The sequence below is a fragment of the Oncorhynchus keta genome, chromosome 25 (assembly GCF_023373465.1).
Source record: "Oncorhynchus keta strain PuntledgeMale-10-30-2019 chromosome 25, Oket_V2, whole genome shotgun sequence".
In the NCBI taxonomy this organism is placed as follows: domain Eukaryota; kingdom Metazoa; phylum Chordata; class Actinopteri; order Salmoniformes; family Salmonidae; genus Oncorhynchus; species Oncorhynchus keta.
Genome location: NC_068445.1, coordinates 4,003,890 through 4,021,461, shown reverse-complemented (window position 1 = coordinate 4,021,461; position 17,572 = coordinate 4,003,890). Strand labels below are relative to the sequence as shown.

The 17,572-nt window shown below is 35.4% G+C and overlaps 1 protein-coding gene across 9 annotated transcripts in view; it reads left to right on the top strand.

Moving 5' to 3' along the window:
- Nucleotides 1-17,572, top strand: part of LOC118358022 (multiple C2 and transmembrane domain-containing protein 1-like) — a 213,395-nt gene that overhangs the window by 124,951 nt on the left and 70,872 nt on the right. The window lies entirely within an intron of this gene.

The window sequence follows — 17,572 nt, the reverse complement described above, 5'->3', positions numbered from 1 at the left end:
ACATTTTGATAAACCTATCCAGTGTATGTAACAATAGAAACACACTTTAATACACCTATCCAGTGTATGTAACAATAGAAACACACTTTAATACACCTATCCAGTTTATGTAACAATAGAAACACACTTTAATACACCTATCCAGTGTATGTAACAATAGAAACACACTTTAATACACCTATCCAGTGTATGTAACAATAGAAACACATTTTAATACACCTATCCAGTGTATGTAACAATAGAAACACATGTTGATACACCTATCCAGTGTATGTAACAATAGAAACACATGTTAATACACCTATCCAGTGTATGTAACAATAGAAACACATTTTGATACACCTATCCAGTGTATGTAACAATAGAAACACACTTTAATACACATATCCTGTGTATGTAACAATAGAAACACATTTTAATACACCTATCCAGTGTATGTAACAATAGAAACACACTTTAATACACCTATCCAGTGTATGTAACAATAGAAACACATTTTCATATGTAACAATAGAAACACACTTTAATACACCTATCCAGTGTATGTAACAATAGAAACACACTTTAATACACCTATCCAGTGTATGTAACAATAGAAACACATTTTGATACACCTATCCAGTGTATGTAACAATAGAAACACACTTTAATACACCTATCCAGTGTATGTAACAATAGAAACACACTTTAATACACCTATCCAGTGTATGTAACAATAGAAACACACAGAAATACACCTATCCAGTGTATGTAACAATAGAAACACACAGTAATACACCTATCCAGTTTATGTAACAATAGAAACACACTTTAATACACATATCCTGTGTATGTAACAATAGAAACACATTTTAATACACCTATCCAGTGTATGTAACAATAGAAACACACTTTAATACACCTATCCAGTGTATGTAACAATAGAAACACATTTTAATACACCTATCCAGTGTATGTAACAATAGAAACACATTTTGATACACCTATCCAGTGTATGTAACAATAGAAACACACAGAAATACACCTATCCAGTGTATGTAACAATAGAAACACATTTTAATACACCTATCCAGTGTATGTAACAATAGAAACACACTTTAATACACATATCCTGTGTATGTAACAATAGAAACACATTTTGATACACCTATCCAGTGTATGTAACAATAGAAACACACTTTAATACACCTATCCAGTGTATGTAACAATAGAAACACACTTTAATACACATATCCTGTGTATGTAACAATAGAAACACATTTTGATACACCTATCCAGTGTATGTAACAATAGAAACACATTTTAATACACCTATCTGGTGTATGTAACAATAGAAACACATGTTGATACACCTATCCAGTGTATGTAACAATAGAAACACATTTTAATACACCTATCTTTAATACAATAGAAACATATCCTGTGTATGTAACAATAGAAACACATTTTAATACACCTATCCAGTGTATGTAACAATAGAAACACATTTTAATACACCTATCCAGTGTATGTAACAATAGAAACACACTTTAATACACCTATCCAGTGTATGTAACAATAGAAACACATTTTGATACACCTATCCAGTGTATGTAACAATAGAAACACACTTTAATACACCTATCCAGTGTATGTAACAATAGAAACACACTTTAATACACCTATCCAGTGTATGTAACAATAGAAACACACTTTAATACACCTATCCAGTGTATGTAACAATAGAAACACATTTTGATACACCTATCCAGTGTATGTAACAATAGAAACACACTTTAATACACCTATCCAGTGTATGTAACAATAGAAACACATTTTGATACACCTATCCAGTGTATGTAACAATAGAAACACATTTTAATACACCTATCCAGTGTATGTAACAATAGAAACACACTTTAATACACCTATCCAGTGTATGTAACAATAGAAACACACTTTAATACACCTATCCAGTGTATGTAACAATATAAACACACTTTAATACACATATCCTGTGTATGTAACAATAGAAACACATTTTGATACACCTATCCAGTGTATGTAACAATAGAAACACATTTTAATACACCTATCCAGTGTATGTAACAATAGAAACACATTTTAATACACCTATCCAGTGTATGTAACAATAGAAACACACTTTAATACACCTATCCAGTGTATGTAACAATAGAAACACATTTTAATACACCTATCCAGTGTATGTAACAATATAAACACACTTTAATACACATATCCTGTGTATGTAACAATAGAAACACATTTTGATACACCTATCCAGTTTATGTAACAATAGAAACACACTTTAATACACCTATACAGTGTATGTAACAATAGAAACACACAGTAATACACCTATCCAGTGTATGTAACAATAGAAACACACTTTAATACACCTATCCGGTGTATGTAACAATAGAAACACATTTTGATACACCTATCAATTGTATGTAACAATAGAAACACACTTTAATACACCTATCCAGTGTATGTAACAATAGAAACACATTTTAATACACCTATCCAGTGTATGTAACAATAGAAACACACTTTAATACACATATCCTGTGTATGTAACAATAGAAACACATTTTAATACACCTATCCAGTGTATGTAACAATAGAAACACACTTTAATACACCTATCCAGTGTATGTAACAATAGAAACACATTTTGATAAACCTATCCAGTGTATGTAACAATAGAAACACACTTTAATACACATATCCTGTGTATGTAACAATAGAAACACACAGAAATACACATATCCTGTGTATGTAACAATAGAAACACACTTTAATACACCTATCCAGTGTATGTAACAATAGAAACACACTTTAATACACCTATCCAGTGTATGTAACAATAGAAACACACAGAAATACACCTATCCAGTGTATGTAACAATAGAAACACACAGAAATACACCTATCCAGTGTATGTAACAATAGAAACACATTTTAATACACCTATCCAGTGTATGTAACAATATAAACACACTTTAATACACATATCCTGTGTATGTAACAATAGAAACACACTTTAATACACATATCCAGTGTATGTAACAATAGAAACACACTTTAATACACATATCCTGTGTATGTAACAATAGAAACACATTTTGATACACCTATCCAGTTTATGTAACAATAGAAACACACTTTAATACACCTATCCAGTGTATGTAACAATATAAACACACTTTAATACACATATCCTGTGTATGTAACAATAGAAACACACTTTAATACACCTATCCAGTGTATGTAACAATAGAAACACACAGTAATACACCTATCCAGTGTATGTAACAATAGAAACACACTTTAATACACCTATCTGGTGTATGTAACAATAGAAACACATTTTGATACACCTATCAATTGTATGTAACAATAGAAACACACTTTAATACACCTATCCAGTGTATGTAACAATAGAAACACATTTTAATACACCTATCCAGTGTATGTAACAATAGAAACACATTTTGATAAACCTATCCAGTGTATGTAACAATAGAAACACATTTTAATACACCTATCCAGTGTATGTAACAATAGAAACACACTTTAATACACCTATCCAGTGTATGTAACAATAGAAACACATTTTGATAAACACATCTTTAATACACCTATCCTGTGTATGTAACAATAGAAACACATTTTAATACACCTATCCAGTGTATGTAACAATAGAAACACATTTTAATACACCTATCCAGTGTATGTAACAATAGAAACACATTTTAATACACCTATCCAGTGTATGTAACAATAGAAACACATTTTGATAAACCTATCTTTAATACACATATCCTGTGTATGTAACAATAGAAACACATTTTAATACACCTATCCAGTGTATGTAACAATAGAAACACATTTTAATACACCTATCCAGTGTATGTAACAATAGAAACACATTTTAATACACCTATCCAGTGTATGTAACAATAGAAACACATTTTGATAAACCTATCTTTAATACACATATCCTGTGTATGTAACAATAGAAACACATTTTAATACACCTATCCAGTGTATGTAACAATAGAAACACACTTTAATACACATATCCTGTGTATGTAACAATAGAAACACATTTTGATACACCTATCCAGTGTATGTAACAATAGAAACACACTTTAATACACCTATCCAGTGTATGTAACAATAGAAACACACTTTAATACACCTATCCAGTGTATGTAACAATAGAAACACACTTTAATACACCTATCCAGTGTATGTAACAATAGAAACACACAGTAATACACCTATCCAGTGTATGTAACAATAGAAACACACAGAAATACACATATCCAGTGTATGTAACAATAGAAACACATTTTGATACACCTATCCAGTGTATGTAACAATAGAAACACACTTTAATACACCTATCCAGTGTATGTAACAATAGAAACACATTTTGATACACCTATCTGGTGTATGTAACAATAGAAACACATGTTGATACACCTATCCAGTGTATGTAACAATAGAAACACATTTTAATACACCTATCCAGTTTATGTAACAATAGAAACACACTTTAATACACCTATACAGTGTATGTAACAATAGGAACACATTTTGATAAACCTATCCAGTGTATGTAACAATAGAAACACACTTTAATACACATATCCTGTGTATGTAACAATAGAAACACATTTTGATAAACCTATCTTTAATACACATATCCAGTGTATGTAACAATAGAAACACACTTTAATACACCTATCTGGTGTATGTAACAATAGAAACACATTTTGATACACCTATCAATTGTATGTAACAATAGAAACACATTTTGATACACCTATCCAGTGTATGTAACAATAGAAACACATTTTAATACACCTATCCAGTGTATGTAACAATAGAAACACATTTTAATACACCTATCCAGTGTATGTAACAATAGAAACACATTTTAATACACCTATGCAGTGTATGTAACAATATAAACACAATTTAATACACATATCCTGTGTATGTAACAATAGAAACACACTTTAATACACCTATCCAGTGTATGTAACAATAGAAACACACTTTAATACACATATCCTGTGTATGTAACAATAGAAACACATTTTGATACACCTATCCAGTTTATGTAACAATAGAAACACACTTTAATACACCTATACAGTGTATGTAACAATAGAAACACACTTTAATGCACCTATACAGTGTATGTAACAATAGAAACACACTTTAATAAAAATATCCTGTGTATGTAACAATAGAAACACACTTTAATACACATATCCTGTGTATGTAACAATAGAAACACATTTTGATACACCTATCCAGTGTATGTAACAATAGAAACACATTTTAATACACCTATCCAGTGTATGTAACAATATAAACACACTTTAATACACATATCCTGTGTATGTAACAATAGAAACACATTTTGATACACCTATCCAGTGTATGTAACAATAGAAACACATTTTAATACACCTATCCAGTGTATGTAACAATAGAAACACATTTTAATACACCTATCCAGTGTATGTAACAATAGAAACACACTTTAATACACCTATCCAGTGTATGTAACAATATAAACACACTTTAATACACATATCCTGTGTATGTAACAATAGAAACAAACACATTTTAATACACATATCCAGTGTATGTAACAATAGAAACACACTTTAATACACATATCCTGTGTATGTAACAATAGAAACACATTTTGATACACCTATCCAGTTTATGTAACAATAGAAACACATTTTAATACACCTATACAGTGTATGTAACAATAGAAACACACTTTAATACACCTATCCAGTGTATGTAACAATAGAAACACACTTTAATACACCTATCCAGTGTATGTAACAATAGAAACACACTTTAATACACATATCCTGTGTATGTAACAATAGAAACACATTTTGATACACCTATCCAGTGTATGTAACAATAGAAACACATTTTAATACACCTATCCAGTGTATGTAACAATATAAACACACTTTAATACACATATCCTGTGTATGTAACAATAGAAACACATTTTGATACACCTATCCAGTGTATGTAACAATAGAAACACATTTTAATACACCTATCCAGTGTATGTAACAATAGAAACACACTTTAATACACCTATCCAGTTTGTAACAATAGAAACACATTTTACCTATCCAGTGTATGTAACAATAGAAACACATTTTAATACACCTATCCAGTGTATGTAACAATAGAAACACACTTTAATACACATATCCTGTGTATGTAACAATAGAAACACATTTTAATACACATATCCAGTGTATGTAACAATATAAACACACTTTAATACACATATCCTGTGTATGTAACAATAGAAACACATTTTGATACACCTATCCAGTGTATGTAACAATAGAAACACACAGTAATACACCTATCCAGTTTATGTAACAATAGAAACACATTTTAATACACCTATACAGTGTATGTAACAATAGAAACACACTTTAATACACATATCCTGTGTATGTAACAATAGAAACACATTTTAATACACCTATACAGTGTATGTAACAATAGAAACACACAGTAATACACCTATCCAGTGTATGTAACAATAGAAACACACTTTAATACACCTATCTGGTGTATGTAACAATAGAAACACACAGTAATACACCTATCCAGTGTATGTAACAATAGAAACACACTTTAATACACCTATCTGGTGTATGTAACAATAGAAACACATTTTGATACACCTATCAATTGTATGTAACAATAGAAACACACTTTAATACACCTATCCAGTGTATGTAACAATAGAAACACATTTTAATACACCTATCAATTGTATGTAACAATAGAAACACATTTTAATACACCTATCCAGTGTATGTAACAATAGAAACACATTTTAATACACCTATCCAGTGTATGTAACAATATAAACACACTTTAATACACATATCCTGTGTATGTAACAATAGAAACACATTTTGATACACCTATCCAGTGTATGTAACAATAGAAACACATTTTAATACACCTATCCAGTGTATGTAACAATATAAACACACTTTAATACACATATCCTGTGTATGTAACAATAGAAACACACTTTAATACACATATCCAGTGTATGTAACAATAGAAACACACTTTAATACACATATCCTGTGTATGTAACAATAGAAACACATTTTGATACACCTATCCAGTTTATGTAACAATAGAAACACACTTTAATACACCTATCCAGTGTATGTAACAATATAAACACACTTTAATGCACCTATACAGTGTATGTAACAATAGAAACACACTTTAATAAAAATATCCTGTGTATGTAACAATAGAAACACACACATTTAATACACCTATCCAGTTTATGTAACAATAGAAACACACAGTAATACACCTATACAGTGTATGTAACAATAGAAACACATTTTGATACACCTATCCAGTTTATGTAACAATAGAAACACACTTTAATACACCTATACAGTGTATGTAACAATAGAAACACACAGTAATACACCTATCCAGTGTATGTAACAATAGAAACACACTTTAATACACCTATCTGGTGTATGTAACAATAGAAACACATTTTGATACACATATCAATTGTATGTAACAATAGAAACACACTTTAATACACCTATCCAGTGTATGTAACAATAGAAACACACTTTAATACACCTATCCAGTGTATGTAACAATAGAAACACATTTTAATACACCTATCCAGTGTATGTAACAATAGAAACACATTTTGATAAACCTATCCAGTGTATGTAACAATAGAAACACATTTTAATACACCTATCCAGTGTATGTAACAATAGAAACACACTTTAATACACCTATCCAGTGTATGTAACAATAGAAACACATTTTGATAAACCTATCCAGTGTATGTAACAATAGAAACACATTTTAATACACCTATCCAGTGTATGTAACAATAGAAACACACTTTAATAAACCTATCCAGTGTATGTAACAATAGAAACACACTTTAATACACCTATCCAGTTTATGTAACAATAGAAACACACAGTAATACACCTATCCAGTGTATGTAACAATATAAACACATTTTAATACACCTATCCAGTGTATGTAACAATAGAAACACATTTTAATACACCTATCCAGTGTATGTAACAATAGAAACACATTTTAATACACCTATCCAGTGTATGTAACAATAGAAACACATTTTGATAAACCTATCCAGTGTATGTAACAATAGAAACACATTTTAACACACCTATCCAGTGTATGTAACAATAGAAACACATTTTAATACACCTATCCAGTGTATGTAACAATAGAAACACACAGTAATACACCTATCCAGTTTATGTAACAATAGAAACACACTTTAATACACATATCCAGTGTATGTAACAATAGAAACACACTTTAATACACCTATCCAGTGTATGTAACAATAGAAACACATTTTAATACACCTATCCAGTGTATGTAACAATAGAAACACATTTTGATAAACCTATCCAGTGTATGTAACAATAGAAACACACAGTAATACACCTATCCAGTGTATGTAACAATAGAAACACACTTTAATACACCTATCCAGTGTATGTAACAATAGAAACACACAGTAATACACCTATCCAGTGTATGTAACAATAGAAACACATTTTAATACACCTATCCAGTGTATGTAACAATAGAAACACATTTTAATACACCTATCCAGTGTATGTAACAATATAAACACACTTTAATACACATATCCAGTGTATGTAACAATAGAAACACATTTTGATACACCTATCCAGTGTATGTAACAATAGAAACACATTTTGATACACCTATCTGGTGTATGTAACAATAGAAACACATGTTGATACACCTATCCAGTGTATGTAACAATAGAAACACATTTTGATAAACCTATCCAGTGTATGTAACAATAGAAACACACAGAAATACACATATCCAGTGTATGTAACAATAGAAACACATTTTGATACACCTATCCAGTGTATGTAACAATAGAAACACACTTTAATACACCTATCCAGTGTATGTAACAATAGAAACACATTTTAATACACATATCCTGTGTATGTAACAATAGAAACACATTTTGATACACCTATCCAGTGTATGTAACAATAGAAACACACAGTAATACCAGTGTATCCAGTGTCCAGTGTATGTAACAATAAAATCACTTTTGTAGATTTTTTGCACCAAGATTTCAGTTTGACACTGTTTGACATTTGTAAAGATGAGTGGCTACCACTGGGATTGAACACGCAACCCTTGGAGCTGGAGCTCGCCCATCTCCCATCCGTAACACCCTAGCAAGCTGCAAGCCTACTTAATGGGAATGGCGCTCACCGTTACCCCTAGTGGCTGGTTTTGAAGGCATCCCCCGCGTCCTGGCCGACGTGAACGAATGTCTAATATCGCCTTGGATCTCGAGTGAGAACTGGGCTTTGACCTGGTATCTACCGCTGAAAGAGGGGAGGGGACCGTAGATGAGAGGATGGGTACAGAGAAGAGAAAGAAAAGAGGGGGTTGAAAGGGGGTTGAGAGGTTAAGAAAGAAGACGGACTCTGACAGGTTCTATTGAAACTGAAGCTGCCGTGACTCCCTCCCCTCTCTCCATTAGTGTGTGTTTTTATACCATAATGTGAGGGGGTGTGAATATTATTATTTTTGAATATTCAAAAGGATCTGTGGTGTCTGCTAGTGTGTTACTGTTTGTATGCCTGTGTGTGCGCGTCTGTGTGTGCCTGTTAGCTGAAAAAGGCTTGGTGTCTCTCTGAGGAGTCCTAGGCCCCCTGTGTTACTGAGGCCCTCCACACAGCACAATACACTTCGCCTGTCCCTTTGTCTTAGCGCTGTTAACCCTTCACTTGCTGTCACTCAGCCATTGGCCCAGCACAAAGACACGCACGCACACGCTCTCTCGCGCGCGCACACACACACACACACACACACACACACACACACACACACACACACACACACACACACACACACACACACACACACACACACACACACACACACACACACACACACACATACACACACACACAACCTGGGCACTGCAGCTCTCGCATTGACAGCCCTGACAGGGGACACTCGTCACATATCAACAGTATGTTGTCTGATGGCAGTTGCTTAACACGCTGATAATGCAGATTGAGGCCTGGAGGAGTCTCAGCACACGTCCCAGCGCTGTGCCGTGCTCCTTCATTAAGACAGGAAATGCTCATTCCTCTATCACGCTGTGTGTGTGTGTGTTTTGTTTCTCTGTAGTTGCACCATATTCTAGCAACCTACTTCATTTGTTTGTATGTGGGAATTTGATTCTGTGTGTGTGTGTTTGTGTGTAAACTGTGCTCTAATTTAAGTTTAGATTCCTGCTGGGTTGTGTGTTTGATCTGGGTGAGCTCCAGTGGAGAGCGCTCCACAGGCCAACCACGGACGCGTGACCTACATACCACGCTAGCACCTCATTGGCTGGCCACGAGAGCGCTCTCCACGCTGTAGTGGCGTCCCATGCTCAGAGGGGGGAGCTCTAGGACCGAAACAAGCGGCGGTCGCGACTCTCTTCCTAAACACACTTAGAGCAAGGGCGGGGAGGGGAATGTGTGTGTAAGTGGGTGTGGATGTGTAATAGGGAGCGAGAGGTAAGGGGCGAGGGTTGCGTTGGAAGGGGTAGGCGTGCAAAATGAAAAGAAAAAGCTATTTCACCTTTCACAACTGCCGCCCCCCTTTTCTCTGTTCTGTAAAGGAGAGACATTTCCCCCCATCTTCTCCCTCCTTCGTTTTCTCGCTCGCTCTTGGTGTTTCTGTGCAGGCTATGCTCTCTGTCTCCCACCAACGACCCTACTGGCCACCCGACTAGCAGCAAGTGGAGGATGGAGGGATGGAGGGATGGGGGGGTGAGTCGGTGGGGGACAGTGTGGTATGGTTTGGTTTGAAGAGGACTGCCACCATTTGCGTATTCCTTTTCTCCTGACTGATGCCCTTTCAATGAGAGAATTTAATAAAGATGTACCTTATCAAGGCAGACCGATAACAGCAAGTGTCGCCACTAATTCTGTGCAATACTCTCCAAAGCAGATTAGTCTGAATGTGTGTGTGTGTGTGCTCGCGTGCGTGCGTGTGTGTGCATGTGTGTGTGGGTCTGTGTGTGTCTCGGGTGTGCATGTGTTCATGAATATGTGTGTGCGTAAGGAGGTGTGTGTGAAGCATTGCTCCGGCGAATGTCTTCCATGATATCATCAGTATGGAATCAGCTGTCTAGCAGACGGCCGTACAAAGCAGCCACTAGTGCTAATCACTGCAACCTCCCTAACACACCAGCTAACCTGCACCCTGCACCCTCACCCTCCATCAACTAACCAATAAACGACTTAGGGAAGGGGGATGTCGGTGGGGGTTACAAGTGCCATGCATTGTCATCATCATAGCACCTGGGCTTTGAAGCACATATGCTGGCTCCTTAAAAACGTATAGATGAGGAACAAACGCAATTAAATCCTTCCTCCGTCCCTGGCTTCTCACCACCGGCCCGGCCCGACATCATTAACGCAGCGCTGACATATCAGATGACTTTCAGCTTTCATCTGGCTGCTAGAGGAGAGGAGAAGAGGGAGGGGCACAGGGCCGGGCTATTGAACCTCCCCACTCTCCGTCCCCACCATCCACGTTAAGTCCCTGGTTTAATAGCATGTGGGAACAGGATGTGGACGGTAGCCCGTTAGCTCTCCGAGGTAAGCGTGTATTGCAGGCGTTTCCCCTTCGCTAATCTGCCGCCATTGAAGACAACTGACAATGCCCACCTGAGAGTGGGCTCTGGAGATGTTGGGCTTCTCAAAGACCATTTTCCCATCCTATATGTTTCTATTATACTCTGGGCCTAGGCTTTCATAACCATTCGTCTGTTTGATGAACAGTGGAGGGACATGGGTGGGTGGGTGGGCTTGTAGATGTTGGGTGTGGTATTTCCCCCATGTAGTAGGTTTGGCTCTTATTGTGTTTATTGCGTCGAATGGACGCACAGACTGCTGTCTCTCTAGCTGTCAGTTATTCTACCGTGATGAGAAACGTGGAGGGTTTACTGTAGGACGCTGTGTATGCAATGCATGTGTTGGTTGCATTCATTTAATTGTATATGTATGTTGATACTGTATCTGTATGGTGATAGTGTATCTGTATGTTGATACTGTATCTGTATGGTGATAGTGTATCTGTATGGTGATAGTGTATATGTATGTTGATACTGTATCTGTATGGTGATAGTGTATCTGTATGGTGATAGTGTATATGTATGTTGATACTGTATCTGTATGGTGATAGTGTATCTGTATGTTGATAGTGTATATATGTATGGTGATACTGTATCTGTATGGTGATAGTGTATCTGTATGGTGATAGTGTATATGTATGTTGATACTGTATCTGTATGGTGATAGTGTATCTGTATGTTGATAGTGTATATGTATGGTGATAGTGTATATGTATGTTGATACTGTATCTGTATGGTGATAGTGTATCTGTATGTTGATAGTGTATATGTATGGTGATAGTGTATCTGTATGGTGATAGTGTATCTGTATGTTGATAGTGTATATGTATGGTGATAGTGTATCTGTATGGTGATAGTGTATCTGTATGTTGATAGTGTATATGTATGGTGATAGTGTATCTGTATGTTGATAGTGTATATGTATGGTGATAGTGTATCTGTATGGTGATAGTGTATCTGTATGTTGATACTGTATCTGTATGGTGATAGTGTATATGTATGGTGATAGTGTATCTGTATCTTGATAGTGTATATATACATTTTTAGTGTATCTGTATCTTGATAGTGTATCTGTATCTTGATAGTGTATCTCTATGGTGATAGTGTATATGTATGATGATAGTGTATCTGTATATTGGTAGTGTATCTGTATCTTGATAGTGTATCTCTATGGTGATAGTGTATATGTATGTTGATAGTGTATCTGTATATTGGTAGTGTATCTGTATGTTGATAGTGTATCTGTATGTTGATAGTGTATCTGTATGGTGATAGTGTATCTGTATGGTGATAGTGTATCTGTATGGTGATAGTGTATCTGTATGTTGATAGTGTATCTGTATGTTGATAGTGTATCTGTATGTTGATAGTGTATCTGTATGTTGATACTGTATCTGTATGGTGATAGTGTATATGTATGTTGATACTGTATCTGTATGGTGATAGTGTATCTGTATGTTGATAGTGTATATGTATGGTGATAGTGTATCTGTATGGTGATAGTGTATCTGTATGTTGATAGTGTATATGTATGGTGATAGTGTATCTGTATGTTGATAGTGTATATGTATGGTGATAGTGTATCTGTATGGTGATAGTGTATCTGTATGTTGATACTGTATCTGTATGGTGATAGTGTATATGTACGGTGATAGTGTATCTGTATGGTGATAGTGTATATGTATGGTGATAGTGTATATGTATCTTGATAGTGTATATATACATTTTTAGTGTATCTGTATCTTGATAGTGTATCTGTATCTTGATAGTGTATGTCTATGGTGATAGTGTATATGTATGATGATAGTGTATCTGTATATTGGTAGTGTATCTGTATCTTGATAGTGTATCTCTATGGTGATAGTGTATATGTATGTTGATAGTGTATCTGTATATTGGTAGTGTATCTGTATGTTGATAGTGTATCTGTATGTTGATAGTGTATCTGTATGGTGATAGTGTATCTGTATGGTGATAGTGTATCTGTATCTTGATAGTGTATCTGTATGGTGATAATGTATCTCTATGGTGATAGTGTATATGTATGATGATAGTGTATCTGTATATTGGTAGTGTATCTGTATGGTGATAGTGTATCGGTATGTTGATAGTGTATCTGTATGGTGATAGTGTATCTGTATGGTGATAGTGTATGGTGATAGTGTATCTGTATGTTGATAGTGTATCTGTATGTTGATAGTGTATATGTATGGTGATAGTGTATCTGTATGGTGATAGTGTATCTGTATGGTGATAGTGTATCTGTATGGTGATAGTGTATCTGTATGGTGATAGTGTATCTGTATGGTGATAGTGTATATGTATGTTGATAGTGTATCTGTATGGTGATAGTGTATCTGTATGTTGATAGTGTATCTGTATGTTGATAGTGTATCTGTATGTTGATAGTGTATCTGTATGTTGATAGTGTATATGTATGGTGATAGTGTATCTGTATGGTGATAGTGTATCTGTATGGTGATAGTGTATCTGTATGTTGATAGTGTATCTGTATGTTGATAGTGTATCTGTATGGTGATAGTGTATCTGTATGTTGATAGTGTATCTGTATGTTGATAGTGTATCTGTATGTTGATAGTGTATCTGTATGTTGATAGTGTATATGTATGGTGATAGTGTATCTGTATGTTGATAGTGTATCTGTATGTTGATAGTGTATCTGTATGTTGATAGTGTATCTGTATGTTGATAGTGTATCTGTATGGTGATAGTGTATCTGTATCTTGATAGTGTATCTGTATGTTGATAGTGTATATGTATGGTGATAGTGTATCTGTATGTTGATAGTGTATATGTATGGTGATAGTGTATCTGTATGTTGATAGTGTATCTGTATGTTGATAGTGTATCTGTATGGTGATAGTGTATCTGTATGTTGATAGTGTATCTGTATGTTGATAGTGTATCTGTATGTTGATAGTGTATCTGTATGTTGATAGTGTATATGTATGGTGATAGTGTATCTGTATGTTGATAGTGTATCTGTATGTTGATAGTGTATATGTATGGTGATAGTGTATCTGTATGGTGATAGTGTATCTGTATGGTGATAGTGTATCTGTATGTTGATAGTGTATCTGTATGTTGATAGTGTATCTGTATGTTGATAGTGTATCTGTATCTTGATAGTGTATCTGTATGTTGATAGTGTATATGTATGGTGATAGTGTATCTGTATGGTGATAGTGTATCTGTATGTTGATAGTATATATGTATGGTGATAGTGTATCTGTATGGTGATAGTGTATCTGTATGTTGATAGTGTATCTGTATGTTGATAGTGTATCTGTATGTTGATAGTGTATCTGTATGTTGATAGTGTAACTGTATCTTGATAGTGTATCTGTATGGTGATAGTGTATCTGTATGGTGATAGTGTATCTGTATGTTGATAGTGTATCTGTATGTTGATAGTGTATCTGTATGTTGATAGTGTATCTGTATGGTGATAGTGTATATGTATGTTGATAGTGTATCTGTATGTTGATAGTGTATCTGTATGTTGATAGTGTATATGTATGTTGATAGTGTATCTGTATGTTGATAGTGTATCTGTATGGTGATAGTGTATCTGTATGGTGATAGTGTATCTGTATGTTGATAGTGTATCTGTATGGTGATAGTGTATCTGTATGTTGATAGTGTATCTGTATGTTGATAGTGTATCTGTATGGTGATAGTGTATATGTATGTTGATAGTGTATCTGTATGTTGATAGTGTATCTGTATGTTGATAGTGTATATGTATGTTGATAGTGTATCTGTATGTTGATAGTGTATCTGTATGGTGATAGTGTATCTGTATGGTGATAGTGTATCTGTATGTTGATAGTGTATCTGTATGGTGATAGTGTATCTGTATGGTGATAGTGTATCTGTATGGTGATAGTGTATATGTATGGTGATAGTGTATATATGTATGTTGATAGTGTATCTGTATGTTGATAGTGTATCTGTATGGTGATAGTGTATATGTATGGTGATAGTGTATATGTATGGTGATAGTGTATCTGTATGTTGATAGTGTATCTGTATGGTGATAGTGTATATGTATGTTGATAGTGTATCTGTATGTTGATAGTGTATCTGTATGGTGATAGTGTATATGTATGGTGATAGTGTATCGGTATGTTGATAGTGTATCTGTATGTTGATAGTGTATCTGTATGGTGATAGTGTATATATGTATGGTGATAGTGTATCTGTATGGTGATAGTGTATCTGTATCTTGATAGTGTATCTGTATGTTGATAGTGTATCTGTATGTTGATAGTGTATCTGTATGGTGATAGTGTATCTGTATGGTGATAGTGTATCTGTATGTTGATAGTGTATCTGTATGTTGATAGTGTATCTGTATGTTGATAGTGTATCTGTATGGTGATAGTGTATCTGTATGTTGATAGTGTATCTGTATGGTGATAGTGTATCTGTATGTTGATAGTGTATCTGTATGTTGATAGTGTATCTGTATGGTGATAGTGTATCTGTATGTTGATAGTGTATCTGTATGGTGATAGTGTATATGTATGGTGATAGTGTATCTGTATGGTGATAGTGTATCTGTATGGTGATAGTGTATCTGTATGTTGATAGTGTATCTGTATGTTGATAGTGTATCTGTATGGTGATAGTGTATCTGTATGGTGATAGTGTATATATGTATGGTGATAGTGTATCTGTATGGTGATAGTGTATATATGTATGGTGATAGTGTATCTGTATCTTGATAGTGTATCTGTATGTTGATAGTGTATCTGTATCTTGATAGTGTATCTGTATGTTGATAGTGTATCTGTATGGTGATAGTGTATCTGTATGGTGATAGTGTATCTGTATGGTGATAGTGTATCTGTATGTTGATAGTGTATCTGTATCTTGGTTGTGTATCTGTGCAAATATTCCATTCTGTGTATGTCTTTTCTTTAGCCTTTAGTCTTGATCCACCAGTGTTCAGATGTTAACATGATTTCCTCTACTTCACCCCTCTGCCAAGCCCAGTGATGGTGCTCTGTAGTGTGTTGGGTATGTCAGCTGTTTTAAGGTGAGGCGAGAAGAGGGAGAGGGCAGGACTTATGCATACTAATGGGGGAGGAGGACCTGGACTAATGGGTCTTAATGGGCCTGGGGGTACACACACTGACCTCTCCTCAAGTGGTGCCACTCCACTCTACTCCACTCCTGCAGCCCCTACACCCCCACAGCTCACCCTCAACACACACATAGCAGCGAGGGGGCAACTAGGAGGAGCGGAAGGGTTAGAGAGAACTGCAGAGAGAGAGGGGAGAGAGGAGGATGCGGAAGGGTTAGAGAGAACTGCAGAGAGAGAGGGGAGAGAGGAGGATGTGGAAGGGTTAGAGAGAACTGCAGAGAGAGAGGGGAGAGAGGAGGATGTGGAAGGGTTAGAGAGAACTGCAGAGAGAGAGGGGAGAGAGGAGGATGCGGAAGGGTTAGAGAGAACTGCAGAGAGAGAGGGGAGAGAGGAGGATGCGGAAGGGTTAGAGAGAACTGCAGAGAGAGGGGAGAGGAGGAGGATGCGGAAGGGTTAGAGAGAACTGCAGAGAGAGAGGGGAGAGAGGAGGATGTGGAAGGGTTAGAGAGAACTGCAGAGAGAGAGGGGAGAGAGGAGGATGTGGAAGGGTTAGAGAGAACTGCAGAGAGAGAGGGGAGAGAGGAGGATGTGGAAGGGTTAGAGAGAACTGCAGAGAGAGAGGGGAGAGAGGAGGATGGGGA